The following is a 13687-nucleotide window of genomic DNA, read 5'->3' on the forward strand; positions in this document are numbered from 1 at the left end:
TACTGTATTTCACTGTAGAGGATTCCAACACTGGTACGTAACTGTTTGCAGCTGCTGTTGTCGGATAAACACAGACAGTTGCGTTCACTTTAAACTGGTAGCCTAAAGCCCCGTGGTGCATTCAAAGATTTTGTAAAATACCCTTTTCCCATCTGGTGGTTGTTTTTGTCGTTTAACAGCAATTTAACAACAATTTAACAACAATTTACTGGGGAAATAAGTTATTGTTATAGGTTATTGCTATTACATTATTAAAAATCATTTAATTTTGAACATATGGCAATAAACAATAAACAAAAAGTTATTTATTGTTGCCATCTGTCGTTTTGTGCTCTTCTTTTTTTTCAAGTATCGGATCAGGCACCGGCAGTGTTATAAAAGTATCACTTTAGCACCGGTATTGGGGGAAAAAAAATATGTTCATGTGTTGTATGTTTTGTGTTGTTAAAATAAGAAGAGAAAAGAAAAAAAACATTCAAGGGCAAAGAAGAAGGGTGATTTACATAAAGACAGCAACGAAAATTTCTAGGTGGAGAGATGACAAGGTTCGACAAGGGCTGATGCCAAAATTATGAACCGGCTCCATGAGGTAGTGTAATCTGTGTAATGTCTGTTGCACACTCTCTACCCATGTGTCACCCCTGGTCTAAACCAGAGTATTTTCAGTAAATGAGAAAGGGAAACTTCGGATTATGCCGAGACCAGATTCCTCAGACGCTGTCCATGGTTCAACATCCAAGTTAAAAGGCAGAATCACATGTAACACCACTAGTTAATTCACTTATATGTTCATGTAATTCAGTTGCTGTCGACAAAACTAAACGTAATTTAAAAACTTGAATTTGTTAACATATTCATGTTCAACATCGGCAATCATGATGAGAAGTCTCCAGCAGTCAGATATTTCAATACTCCTAATCAGGATGCTTTATGGATGCTGAGGTTGTTTAAGTTAAGGGCAATAAATGTTAGTTTTTGATCCATTATTTATTTACTTTAATGTTGTCTGGCTTGAACGAAGATTCCTCATTGTCCCGTTTTATGTGATATTACTTATTTCAGTGAGATTTGTTCTTTGAGAGTCCTATTGGCTGCAACGTTATTTTCCTTATATCATACTAAATAGATATATTAGATTGTGAACAATTAAAATGTCTTCAGGATCTGCATGGATCTTACAGAGAGCTCGCTTTTATCGTGCTATAGTGCACATGCCATCACCTTTGTTAACTGTACACAAATCTCCCCAAATGCAATAAACTCGCTATCTAAAGTTAGCTGGAAGTGATGTTGCCCCGTGCGCGTTAAATAAGCACTGAAAAGAAAAAGATATAGCCTTAAAAGGCTATATCGTTTGTCAGCAGCCAGTCATATGGTAACTAAGGAGCCAATTTGGCATTGTGTGCTTTGATTAATTTGGCATGCAGTTAACAGTCTTAAATTTTGATTTTAATGAGAACTCAATTACTTGCATTTGCTCACCGCTGTTCGGAAGAAGCAAAAAACTGGAATAAGTGCTGTACAGTGGATCTAACCGTGTAGATTTCAAAAAGTAGTGATAGGTCTATATACTTGAAAAATTAACTGATAAATATTACATTTAAGAACGGAATTTAGTGATACAAAAATTTGTTTAGTTGTACTGTTCAGTAACTTAAATAGTCTTAAAACATAGTTTGTGGTGATATGATTGTGGATTGTGATTCTGCCTGAAAATTGTGATCATGATATGATCTTTTTAGCATATCGCCCATCCCTAGTTGTTGTCAGTATGCACGGTAAGGAGGAAACGTGAGCATTCCGGCACCTGTCTGTACAGTACATACTGGGGTTGAGCATGTTGATTCACTATCTAAATTATGCAGTTTTTCAAAATTAAGACCGTATTCATTTCTAATAAGCGCAATTTTTATAAGAGTCATCTCGTTATTTTTCACCTTGATGAGAACACCGTCCTTACAGTGATGGATACCGTTACCAACCAGACTGCAAACACTGCCGGGGTAAATCTCCACACCAGCCCCCTGGATACAAAACATAATATGACTGACCACATATACATACATTTACATTAAAGTTACACATTACATTAAATGACAAGATATTCTCAGCTGTTGGAAATATTATCACTGCATAGGTTAGACAATAAATAATGTAAAAAAGATATGCAGTGTTTCCCATTAATTAACTGGTCTATGGCTGCCTGCCATAGTTTGTTCCGCCAGTTTCACAATAACCTAAAAGATGTCTTTTGTTTCGTACATTTGCTTCAGCAAAGATATATCTCAGTCCAGTCAGTAAAGCCACCCCAAGTAAACACCGAAGAAGAAGCCCCCACCCCATTGTACGCAATGCGAGCACACACACAAGTGCGCACACACACGGGTTGATAGATGAACGGTGTTTGGCTTTCTTCCATTGCACTTAATGTTACATGACGCAAACTTTGTCAATAGGGATGTAGGAAGAGTTAGAATAGAATATCATTACCGAGTTGATCATTAAATTGAAAATAAAACAGGTAACCATTAATCAAGTAAAAGACTTGATTAATTTAATGATTCAAATGTATGCTCTAGTGTATTTTGTTTTGACCATTTGTGAACTAAACCCCATCTCGTTTACCATGCTTTGTGGGAGTGACTTTTGCAATGCTATCACCAGTCACACCTATACAATGATTAAACTGCTTACAAAAATTAAAGGTCCCATGACATGGTGCTCTTTGGATGCTTTTATATAGACCTTAGTGGTCCCCTAATACTGTATCTGAAGTCTCTTTCCCAAATTTCAGCCTTGGTGCAGAATTACAGCCACTAGAGCCAGTCCCACAATGAGCTTTCCTTAGTATGTGCCATTTCTGTGTCTGTAGCTATTGAGGAGGAGAGAGGGGGATTCTAGGTGGAGGGTGGGGGTGTGGCCTTGACCAACTGCCACTTTGCTTGCTTGAAAGCCATGAGGTCTCTCTCATGGGTGGGCTAAGGAACTAAGTGGGCGGGAAAGCAGAGAAAAGGGGAGGTAACCTTGCTCCTTATGACCTCATAAGATTCAAGATTCCAGATCGGCCCATCTGAACTTTCATTTTCTCAAAAGGCAGAGCAGGATACCCAGGGCTTGGTTTATACCCATCACCATTTCAAGCCACTGGGGGACCATAGGCAGGCTGGGGGAACGCATATTAAAAGGGACACTTCACAGATTTAGCATTAAGCTTTGTATCACTAGAAACCCGGTAGTATTTTTGAATGACCGTGCTTCCCTCCCTCATGGCCCCCTGAGAGGGGAGATCTCTGTATTGTGGGTCTGGAAAAAAGCCTCAGATGACGCAAAATGACGATTTTTGCGTCATCTGAGGCTTTACAGCCAGTATTAGGAGCCACTTCCGCATAGCCCATAGGGGGTTGGACTGTCGGCTTTTTCCGGAGATTGCCGAGGAAAAAACGAGTGTCAGCCATCTTGAATCCTCGCTTAGCTTCTCAGCAGGAGCAGAAACGGTTCATCCCGAAGGAAATGTTAGAACAACAATTATGTGCATTCGAACTACCGCACACGTGTATCACCAGGATACATTGGTACACATCGGAGAATATGCAGGACACTTTATTACAGACGCAATACTCGACACACTACGTGAGCTTCGCATGCATGGAGACCAGCGGTGGTGCTCGATGGCTCTGGCCGGTAAAGAAACCTCATCAGCGGGGAGTGTTGAACGAGTGTGCCGGTGGAAAGCTAACGCTAGCCGGCCACCTGTTCCACCAATCCTGCTTGCAAGTGTCCGCTCATTAAACAAACTGGACTACATCCAACTTCAACGAAACTCCCAACGTGAATTCAGAGACTGCTGTGTTTTTGTTGTTGGAAATATTGCTGTGGACAATCCAGCCTGCTGCTCTGTCACCGGGTAAGACTAGCTAGTGGAGGTGGGCTGTGTTACCACGGACTGCCTGTTGCAGAAATGGGGTGATTTGTATCCAACTAACTGCTGGTGGAGTTTGTGACTGTAAAATGCCGACCATTCTACATCCCACGCAAATTTACGGCTGTGTTTATACTCGATGTTTATACCACAGCCTGTTATTTTCTTGATAACAGACCGCTGCTAAGGATAACACACGGTTGCCATGCATAGCAGAGCATTGCCATGGACACAGTTCTGTTCACTCTGGAGCTATCAATCAATCCGCTGAAAGAAGTCCGGATAATGTATCAGCTGTGGCAAAAAAAAGTATATATTTTAAATGTGTAACACCACTTGAAACGTTTTTTTCGTGTATATAGTTGAAATGACAATAAAACACTTGTTGAGTTGATCGCCTCACTGTCTGTCTGTAAAGGGTAGGCGTTGCTTGGGAGTAGACGCTAAAGCAGCAAAGCAAGTGCATTCTGGGATTTGGTGTCTTTCATCCACATGAGCCAAAAACACATTTTCTGGCTTTTCTTGGCCAAGAAGCCACCAATTTCAAAAATAAATTCACATTAAATAAATTCACATTTCATTCCTTTAATGTTAAACCTCAAAGTGAAATGTTCATGCCATGGGACCTTTAAGTACTGCGTTGTAGTTCAAAACTTTTACAGCCAACTTACAGACAACAAGTCAGTGTTGACTTCGGGTCACACTGACTCGTTTTCAATTTTTGTTTTATATCAGAAAATATGGGACGTAGAAATCTACCTTGGCTGAAGAAGTACCTATGTTTTGGAAACACTGCATCACACTCACCTTAGAGCCATACAGGTCACACATGTTCATGGTGAGACGGGCTGATGTTCGTACAATCACCCCCGTGGTCTCACACTGCAGCACACAGTTCTCCATATTCAGAGTCCCCTGACGCACACCTAACAGAAAAACACACACGCGAGCGTTACATAGGTGTGATTGGCATAGGACAAAAAATGCAGGAAAATATACGGTGCACCCATGATGCGGCAACAGCACTCCACCTATCCTTTTAGGAAGGCTATATACGGTTTGTTTTTCTTTGAGATGTTTTCATTTAACTGTGTGGTCATTTAGAAGGCTTACTGAACGCATCTGCCAGACTGTTAACCTGCATACTCAGCATGCGTTCTTTATGAGATGTGTAATAGTACTGTTCAGGCATGAAAATGGGTCAGGGGTGAAAAAGGTGATAAGGATATTACCCCTCTGTGGGGGTCCCCCGGAAGAAAATTTTAAATATTCCATATTTTAAAGCAGGGGTTCCTCAACCTTTGGCGCAAGCCGCCCGGCCCCCAAAACTGGTTCATTGCAGTTGAGCCCCCCCCCTCCAATTTCTTGGCGAAATGTCTGATAAACATAGCCTCAAATCATCCTCGATTTGTGCACGATTGCGGTATTTCGTTTTGAGTGCAGTCATTTCTGAGAATCCTGCCTCACAAAAATATGCCGACGCGAAAGGGAGGAGAATCTGCAAGGTGACATCACAGAGTTGAGGGTATTCCTGCATCAATGCTGCCCAGAATGACAAAAGAGAGCAGGAGGTCAGTGGTGTAACTAGCCAACACCGGGCCCCTATGCAGGATTATCAAGGCGGCCCCCCTACTACAGCACGTGATGACGGCGCAATGTCCCAGAGTAGGGTACCATGAATAGGACAGGAGAGGATCATAGAGACACAGCATATAAGAGATGGGATGACAAAATCAGGAGTAGCCTATGCGCACCACAACAACAACAAAAAAACACTGGTGAATGAGCATCATAACACATGATAAAACACACAAGGGCAGTCCCTCCAGGATTTCACGGCCTTTTTTTGAGATTGTTGCGGCCCAAAATGCCCGATTTCACGGGAGCATTTGTTAAAAATTGCGATAAAAGTTGTGGTGTCTTTTGTATGTGTGTTGCAATGAAGTTGCAGAAGACAGTGAAAGTTGTTTTATAGTTCTTTAAAAATAAAAAGGAAACTTGTTTTGGGGAGAATAATAATTATTACTATTAATTAATTACTCTGGGCTGAGATTTCCTAGGAACCTTACCAAAAAGGCTCTGGATGCTGCAACTGTTGGTATAATAGGAAAATGGCTGGTGGATTTAAGACAAAAAATAATAATTTATTGAATGAATCAAATATGAACATATCTGTCACTTACAGTGGCTTGTTGATCTTTACATTGTTAGTTAATTTCCTATCCTGGCCACACACACACACATTCATACGGTTTGATAAAGGACTTATTGGACTTTAACTTATCATTGCGCTTACAATAACGAGCATAGCTGTCCTCCATTTAGGTCATTGTGTCGTCTCATCTGCGTTTTTTCCTGCATTCACCGTGTGTGATTGTGTGTGTGTGTGTGTGTGTGTGTGTGTGTGCGCTGTGCGCGCGCGCGTCAGTCGCGGGGGAAATAGAGCAGCAGCCCCGCCCGCTGCAGAGAGCAGACAGTAGGGCCTATGAAAACAGCAGCCGCTTCAGTGACTATATAATGAAAAAACGTTACAGCGTACATTGATGTTAAAATGTATACACGTTGGCAGTAGGCTACAGTCTGAAATGTTTTGCGCGGTCTTTCGCTGTACGTTTTGTTGGTAAATGTGAGATGTTCGAGTCACACACACGATCGTCTTCATAACAGAAACAAGGAAATTAATTTGACCTGTTCTCACTCCCGCCTGGTCAATGGCTGCTCTCTCATTGCTGACAGGTGCTCAGACGCTGATTGAAATAGAGAGAAGAAGTCGTGTGACGTGCATCAGTTATAAAGTCTGCAGGGCTGGGGAACATGCCGCAGTTCCCTCGACTCTGATGCGGCCATGCCAGAGGTCAAGTTTTTGTGTGAAGGCGTCCACTCTGTCTGCAAGGAGCAAAATCTGAGTTTCTATGAGGAGGGTGTGTGTGTCTCCTCTCTGCTCTGACTGCAGGCTGGGACTGCTGCCAGGCTACTGAGAGACTGACCGCCTCGGAGTGCTTTTGGACGGGGGAGGGGCTAACGGCAGCACCCGCTGCTCGTTGATCACAGTAACTGCAGAGTGATACGTGCTTTCCAGTCTCCAAACACCACAAAAGTCTCCAATAACACCAGTAAAAGTCGCTAGATTAGTTTTTGACAAAAAAGTCGCCAGGAGGATGATTTGTTTGTGTGTTATAGTCCAACCACTTGCATTTCAACATGGGGGAAATTGTTTTTCTGAATATTTTTATTAATTTTTTTCTCCCATCCTGTAGCCTACTCCCGCGAGAGGGATGTCCAGCCCTCAGGGCGGGGCCCCACCGGTTGAGAACCACTGTTTTAAAGCATCAATCTGATGCATTTTGAGATGCATTTTTTGCCAACCAACAGTGTAATATTTCAATATGCACTCATTAAAGTTAATTTGACTGGCAAAACAGTTAAAGTCCTTCTGACATTACACAATAGTAAGTCATAATTTTTAAAAACTAAAACGTTTTGGATACATTTTTACTTCTTCTAAACATATGTTAAATTAGAGTGAATGTGGATTTACATATTGCAATAATATCATAATCCTACAAGGAATCATTGTGAAAACTAAACTTTACTACTTTGGCCAAGTCATCAAAAAAGCAAATTAGTACATTCATGATTTTGTCCATGTCATATTAGCTGCTTTATTTACATTTATTAAAAACGTCGCATTGTTTAGCTTTTCATATAGCTAGACGTCTAGACTCTGGGACAAGGCCGTTATGTTTAAATACCTGCCATGCTGATTCCAAACCGTTCCGCTATGAACGTGCATACACGTATTGTTTGTATCACGGTCGGTCAGTAAAACAACAGTCGCAACGGTAGCGGTTGTTGCCGGTAAGGTACTCGTATTACAGAGTGCACGGACCGAAGCTTTGTGACCAGCATCTAATGACTAGCAAGCACTTTCTTACCGCTGTTGCCGTACAGTATCTTCCTTGAACATGCGCTGCAGAAGCAAGCACCCGGCTCCCTCAGTTTGAGACACCAAGTGCTAAACAGCTTCCCGTCTCCACCCTTTTCCTCTTGTCCTCTATTCATGCCCAGCGCCATTTATTTTAACTCCTTTCTCAACTAAAGCTTCCTGTATCTACATGCTCCAAGTTTGATAAACTTCTGCCTCCATTTTTTTTAGCCGCGTTACCACAGAGATCACACCGGACCCGCCCTAATTTGCATCTAATTGGCTAGAACTTGTTTCAGTGGTAGGTGGAAGTTCGATGATTGGTTAAATCCAGCGCATCAAAACAAATCCCATTGGAATTTTTTATTTATTTATTTTTCTAAATAGTCATACGCCAGAAATCGGGCACCAGGTCCGAGTACTTAACACCCCCTTAAACATTTTCTCATGGAATCTACACGATTCACGTAGGTCACCTATTTTGGTTTCAAAACGGCGAATTTCGCCGAAAGTAGGGATGCACCAAATATTTGGCCACCGAAAATTTTCGGTTTTTGGCCAAAATACTTTTATCACCGAAACAATACGGCCGAAAATGTTGAATGGCGCAAACAGAAACCGCGACCTGCACGTGTGTCAGTACCCGATCCACCTGCAAAGTGTCTCCTAAGCAAAGAGGTTGAGACGGACCATGGAGTGAAAACAATGAAAAGTACGCTCTTAGAGTCTGTCAGCACAAGTTTCAGTGAGATCTATTCGGATCCTCTGCACTTCATCCGTGTTATAAAGACCATTACTTGGATGCGGAAATAAAGCAGGCGCCACGAGAAATGATCCAGCGGCGATGGATCGCGGAGAACCTGCGTGGAGACGAGACGACGGAGCAGGCGCCACCGCGCAGGAGGAGATCAGAGCGCAGAAAAAAAGACTCGTCTCTCTGTACCAGATGAGGGGCATGCACCCTCGTTGTCTGATATGTTCAGTGAAATCCTGCAAGAAAGTGCCTCAAATAATAAAAATAATAACAATAATAATAATAATAATAATAATAATAATAATAATAATAAGTAAGCTATTCTGTTCTTAGGCTACTATATACTGTATGTGACTATCAGATTGTAGCCATATTTCTGCTAGATATTTTTTTAATTAAACTTTAATATTAATTTATACAATTTGCAATGCCCGATTTTTGTAGTAAAGTTAGTACACAGTCATAGCCATAAATGCAATGGTACTAATAATTGGCCTAATTTCTTTCGGTGTTTCGCTTTTCGGTCTTGGTTTCCTCTTTTTCGGTTTTCGGTTTCGGCCAAGAATTTAGCTAGCCGAAAGGTGAGTGATTTTCATGTCTGACCGTTGATGGGTGATTTAGCAAATACAGGCACTTTAGGTTGTAGGTCTTTAGGCAAAATTAAAACTCTTTAAACTGATTTGATCTGAATATCTTCTTCACACTGTCTGGAAACAACAACAACTAATAGTGGTTAAGACCATACTATTTGAGAATATACAGATTTTTGTTGGTTTCTCCAAATACCTGAGGAAAAATGTAATTAACACCACATAAAATTAACTGTTTTAGTTGAAAAGGAAGCTACAGAAATGGTGGCCAAGGTATTGTATATATACAATTTCACATGATGTTTTTATGAAATTGTGTGTTTTACTGTAGTTTTTTTTTTTTTAAACTATTAGTCTTTGTCATTGTCACGTTTAACCCTTGTGTTGTATTGCCTTGTCCTTCCGGGTCAAAATTGAAAATTTACTTTTTTTAGCGCTTTTGTCTGGCCTGTTTGTCGCTTTTGCGATGCTTTTGGCATTTTTTTTTTTTTTTTAAAGTTTTTGTCAAAAAAGGTAAAAAAGCAGAAATTAATTATTTTGACTAACAGTTAAGATCAGAGGATGTTGAGTTATGACCAAAAGTCAATTTTGGCCTGTAGGTGTCCTCAGGCCTGGACCTTTGTCAATCTTGAGAAATTTTGGGCAGATACGACAACGTACACTGAAGTTACAACAACTTCTTTGTTCATCGCTAAACACTCAAAATGGCTGCCACGCCACGCCCACACCGTCTGACGAAAAGTTTTTCTTTTAATAACTTTTCATCTTTACGGTGTTGGGATGGTACAGACCAAGTTTGAAGTCCATCGGATGAAATCTCTAGGAGGAGTTCGTTAAAGTATAGCACCTTGACTTTTAGGCCTACTTCCTGTTGCCACTAGGGGGCGCTATGACTTTAAGTAAATATCGCCCTTTATTTGTCCTCAGGGTTGGACTCTTATGAATCCTGAAAAGTTTCGAGTCAGTTGGACAACGTACACTCGAGTTACGCCCACTTCCTGTTTCGGCCGCGAAATGCACAAAATGGCCACCCCTATGACGAAAAGTTTTTCTTTTAACAACTTTTCATCTGTAACTTCTTAACCCTTGTATTGTCCTTCGTGTCACGGGAACTTGTTTAGTTTATTCACGTTTTGTATTAGCCTCGCGGCCTCGTCCTTCGGGTCCCGGGGACCCTGGCTTATTGTGATTCTATGCATTTGCTACTGGCCTCGCGGCCTCTGTCCTTCGGGTCCCCGGGACCCTCGCTTATTCTATGTTATTCCATGTCACACGCGCTTCGCCTCGTCCCCGGGTCCCGGGACCCTGGCCTACTATTTGAAAGTCACGCGAAGCGCTCAAACCGCCGAGCGACTCAAAAGGCTATTGCCTCCACGCAGTCCGCGCAGTAGGACCGTGTGCAGCTCCTGCAGATGTATCTCTGGCAGCCACCGCACGGTGTGTGTCTTCGCGGTCCTTTTTCTTTGCACAGAGCTGACACCTCTTTCGCTTGCTGGGCACTCGGTTCCGCTTCCTGGTCGTCGTCGTCCTCCTCATCGTCTTCTTCCTCCTGGTCGTCGTCTCCTCGCTGGTCTTGTCGGGCTCGCGCGGACCCCAGTGCCTGACCTGACGCGCCTGACCTGCGCCCCACGGCTTGGACAAGAGCGGCAGACGCGTAGCGGCGAGGGAGATGCGCAGCGTTCTCGATGAGCGGGTGTGGCGCCCTGCCCAGCTGTCGAGAAAAGCCCTGCGCCTGTTGAGCTACGCGGCGCGCCCTTCCGGGCCTCAGGCTCCCGCCAAAATCAAAGGCGTTGTGAAGCGGACACGTCGAGAATGTTGTGGAACAGCGCGAGGGCCAGCCGCGCCGTCTTCCTGCGGGGGCTATGCGTGCCGACGAGCTTGTCCAGGTTGTCCACGCCGCCCTGGTGCTGTTGTAGTGCAGGATGATGTCGGGCTTGGCGGCCCTGGAAGCGCGCGTCCCCGTGTGCAGCGTGCTCAGCAGCACCACGTTCCTGTTTTCTTGGGCACGTAGGACACCACGCGGCGGCGGGGCGTGAAGGCAAACTTGGACGAAGACCGCGCGGCCCTTGGTGTCGAGCAAAGCGCGGTAGGCCTCGGGCTTGTTTTTGCGCATCGTGCCCACCCGGTGAGGGCCTCTGTGGAGGAGCCGCCGGGCCAGCTCGTGGGAGGTGAAAAAGTTGTCACATGTGGCGTTAGCGAGGTCCCGCAGGCCCGCGGTCAGGTCCATCACCGGGTACAGATTCCTCTCGGGCTCGCCGCTCACAGACTTGCCCGTGTAGACCTGCATGTTCCACGCAGCGTAGCTGGAGCGGCGTCACGAGCCACCCACGACTTGAGTCCGTACCTGGCGGGCTTGCTGGGCATGTACTGGCGGAAGGAGCATCGACCTTGGTGTCGATGCGGTTTCGGTTGTGCGTCAAAAACGGAGAATGAGAAGGAGGAAGGGAAAGGACCTCGGCGGAGAGGAACCAGAGTGCAAAGACGAAATGAGAAGCAGAAAGAGATAAAAATAAACAAGGATACCAAAAGAACAATAAAAATTTAAAACATCCGTTAAATGCGCACACACATACACACACATAAGCTTTGTAAACTTCACGGGGTATGCACGCCACAGGGTCGAGTGCAGACTCTCCGTCCGTTTAGAGGGCTTTTGAGCAGCAGCGCCCGGCTGGATAAACAGCAGCAGCAGCAGCAGCAGCAGCAGCAGCAGCAGCAGCGGCCAGAGAAACCAAACTCTGGTCAGGTGGCACCACGCACATTATGTAGCAGTACAGCGTCCGTGGGAGGGCTGCGCTGCAAGCTATCCGACCACTCTATCCGACCACTCTGTGAAAGACAACCGCGCTGCTGCTGCTGCTGCTGCTGCTGCTGTTTATCCAGCCGGCGCGGCAGTTGAGCCCGCCGCCCGATGGCCAGCGAGTTCCCAGACCCGGCAGCGACACTCACCTCGAAGGGGAACCAGCTGCTTCGTCCACAGTCACGTCGGGGCCGGGTTTGTAGAGGCGACGCCGACGCCCGCGCACACCGTCCACGTCATTATGGCCGCCAGTTTGTCCGAGGCTTCGTCTGGCGCCTCTCGTCTCGCTGATGCGTCGAGTCGCAGCAGTCGCGAGCCGTGGAATCGCTTCAGCGACATTGTGGCGCGGAAAATGGCCCTGCCGCTCTCCTCGTGCCACAGGCTCTCCAGGGCCTCGTTTGGGACCTGTACACTCCGGCGAGGAGCAGCAGCCGAGATAGCCGCACTTCCGTCAGCGTCCGTCATTTTCCAGTCGTTGCCGCATTTCCTGGGGCCCTCGAGGTTCGTGGCGGTCACCGCGATCTCTAGTATGGCGCGCGTGACCAACAGGTCGAACGTGGAGAAGTATGTCTCCGGACGCGTGTGGTCGCGTACTTCCGGTGGGTCCGGGGCTCTCTGGAGCTTGTTGTTGCTCCTCGTCGCCCGTCTTGGTCATGTTGTTGTCGTTCATCGTCCAGTTGTTGGTCCTCTTCCTCCTCTTACGTATTGGGGCGGCGTGGCGGTGCGAAGCGTCGAGGATGATACGTCGTCGAGGACCATTCTATTTCACCGTTTTGGACCACGAACCTTTCGCTCTCCTCCTCGTCCTGCTCATCCTGCTCCTCGTCCTGCTCCTCCTCGTCTTGGCCCTCTTTGTCTTTGTCTTGTTGTTGTTGTTGTTGTTGTTGTTGTTGTTCTTCTTCTTCTTCTTCTTCTTCTTCTTCTTCTTCTTGTTCTTCTTCTTGTTCTTCTTCTTGTTCTTCTTCTTCTTCCCTTTGCCGTACACCCTCTTGGGCTGCTGCTGCCATGTCTTCTCCTCGTTCTTGTCCTCGTTCGTCTCGGTTGTCAGTGGCGTCGTAGTCCTCTTCTCCCGCGTCGTGGCCGGCGACCCAGCGGCAATCCTTTTCTCCGTGGCAGTCTTTTTCTCCGTCCGGCGTCGTGGTGTTTGTCTCTGTCGTCTTCTGGCGCATACCCGCCGGATGACCATTCGTCTTCCTCGGCAGAGTCGCTGTGGTCATCATCATCTTCTTCTTCTTCTTCTTCTTCTTCTTCTTCTTCTTCTTCTTCTTCTTCTTCTTCTTCTTCCTCTTCTTCCTCTTCTTCCTCTTTTGTGTTTTCTTCTTCCATCTCTTCCACTTGGGGGACATTGCGTGCTGCGCGTGCCTCACGTGCTATGCGTGTTACACGTGCTACGCGTGCCGCGCGTGCTGCACGTGCCTCGCGCATCACGCAAACCGCACGTGCTGAGCGTGCCGCGCTTGCCTCTTGTTCCGCGTGTTTGAGAAAATTATGCAGCTCCAAATTTAGAGTCACACAACGGGCCATGCCGGCGTCACAACCGGCCGCTGAACCGAGTACAAAGAGTACAAAGGTCCAAAGAAGAAGAAGCAAAGATGACAAAAACAAGAAGACGAATGTGAACAGTGTGTATAATAAAAGTGTTTAGTAGGACGGGGATGAGGTTTGTCTCTTTCCCCTTTTTCCCTTACCATTTCTGTGT

The 13687-nt window shown here is 45.3% G+C and overlaps 1 long non-coding RNA gene across 1 annotated transcript; it reads right to left on the minus strand.

Annotated features, from left to right (window-relative positions):
• Positions 1-1389: 1389 nt before the first annotated feature.
• Positions 1390-7935, minus strand: LOC120556132. The gene is made up of 3 exons (XR_005638809.1): positions 7855-7935; positions 4727-4845; positions 1390-2024 (listed from the first exon to the last, which is right to left on the minus strand). It is a non-coding gene; the product is annotated as an uncharacterized LOC120556132 (long non-coding RNA).
• Positions 7936-13687: the final 5752 nt, after the last annotated feature.

The sequence above is a fragment of the Perca fluviatilis genome, chromosome 3 (genome assembly GCF_010015445.1).
Source record: "Perca fluviatilis chromosome 3, GENO_Pfluv_1.0, whole genome shotgun sequence".
In the NCBI taxonomy this organism is placed as follows: domain Eukaryota; kingdom Metazoa; phylum Chordata; class Actinopteri; order Perciformes; family Percidae; genus Perca; species Perca fluviatilis.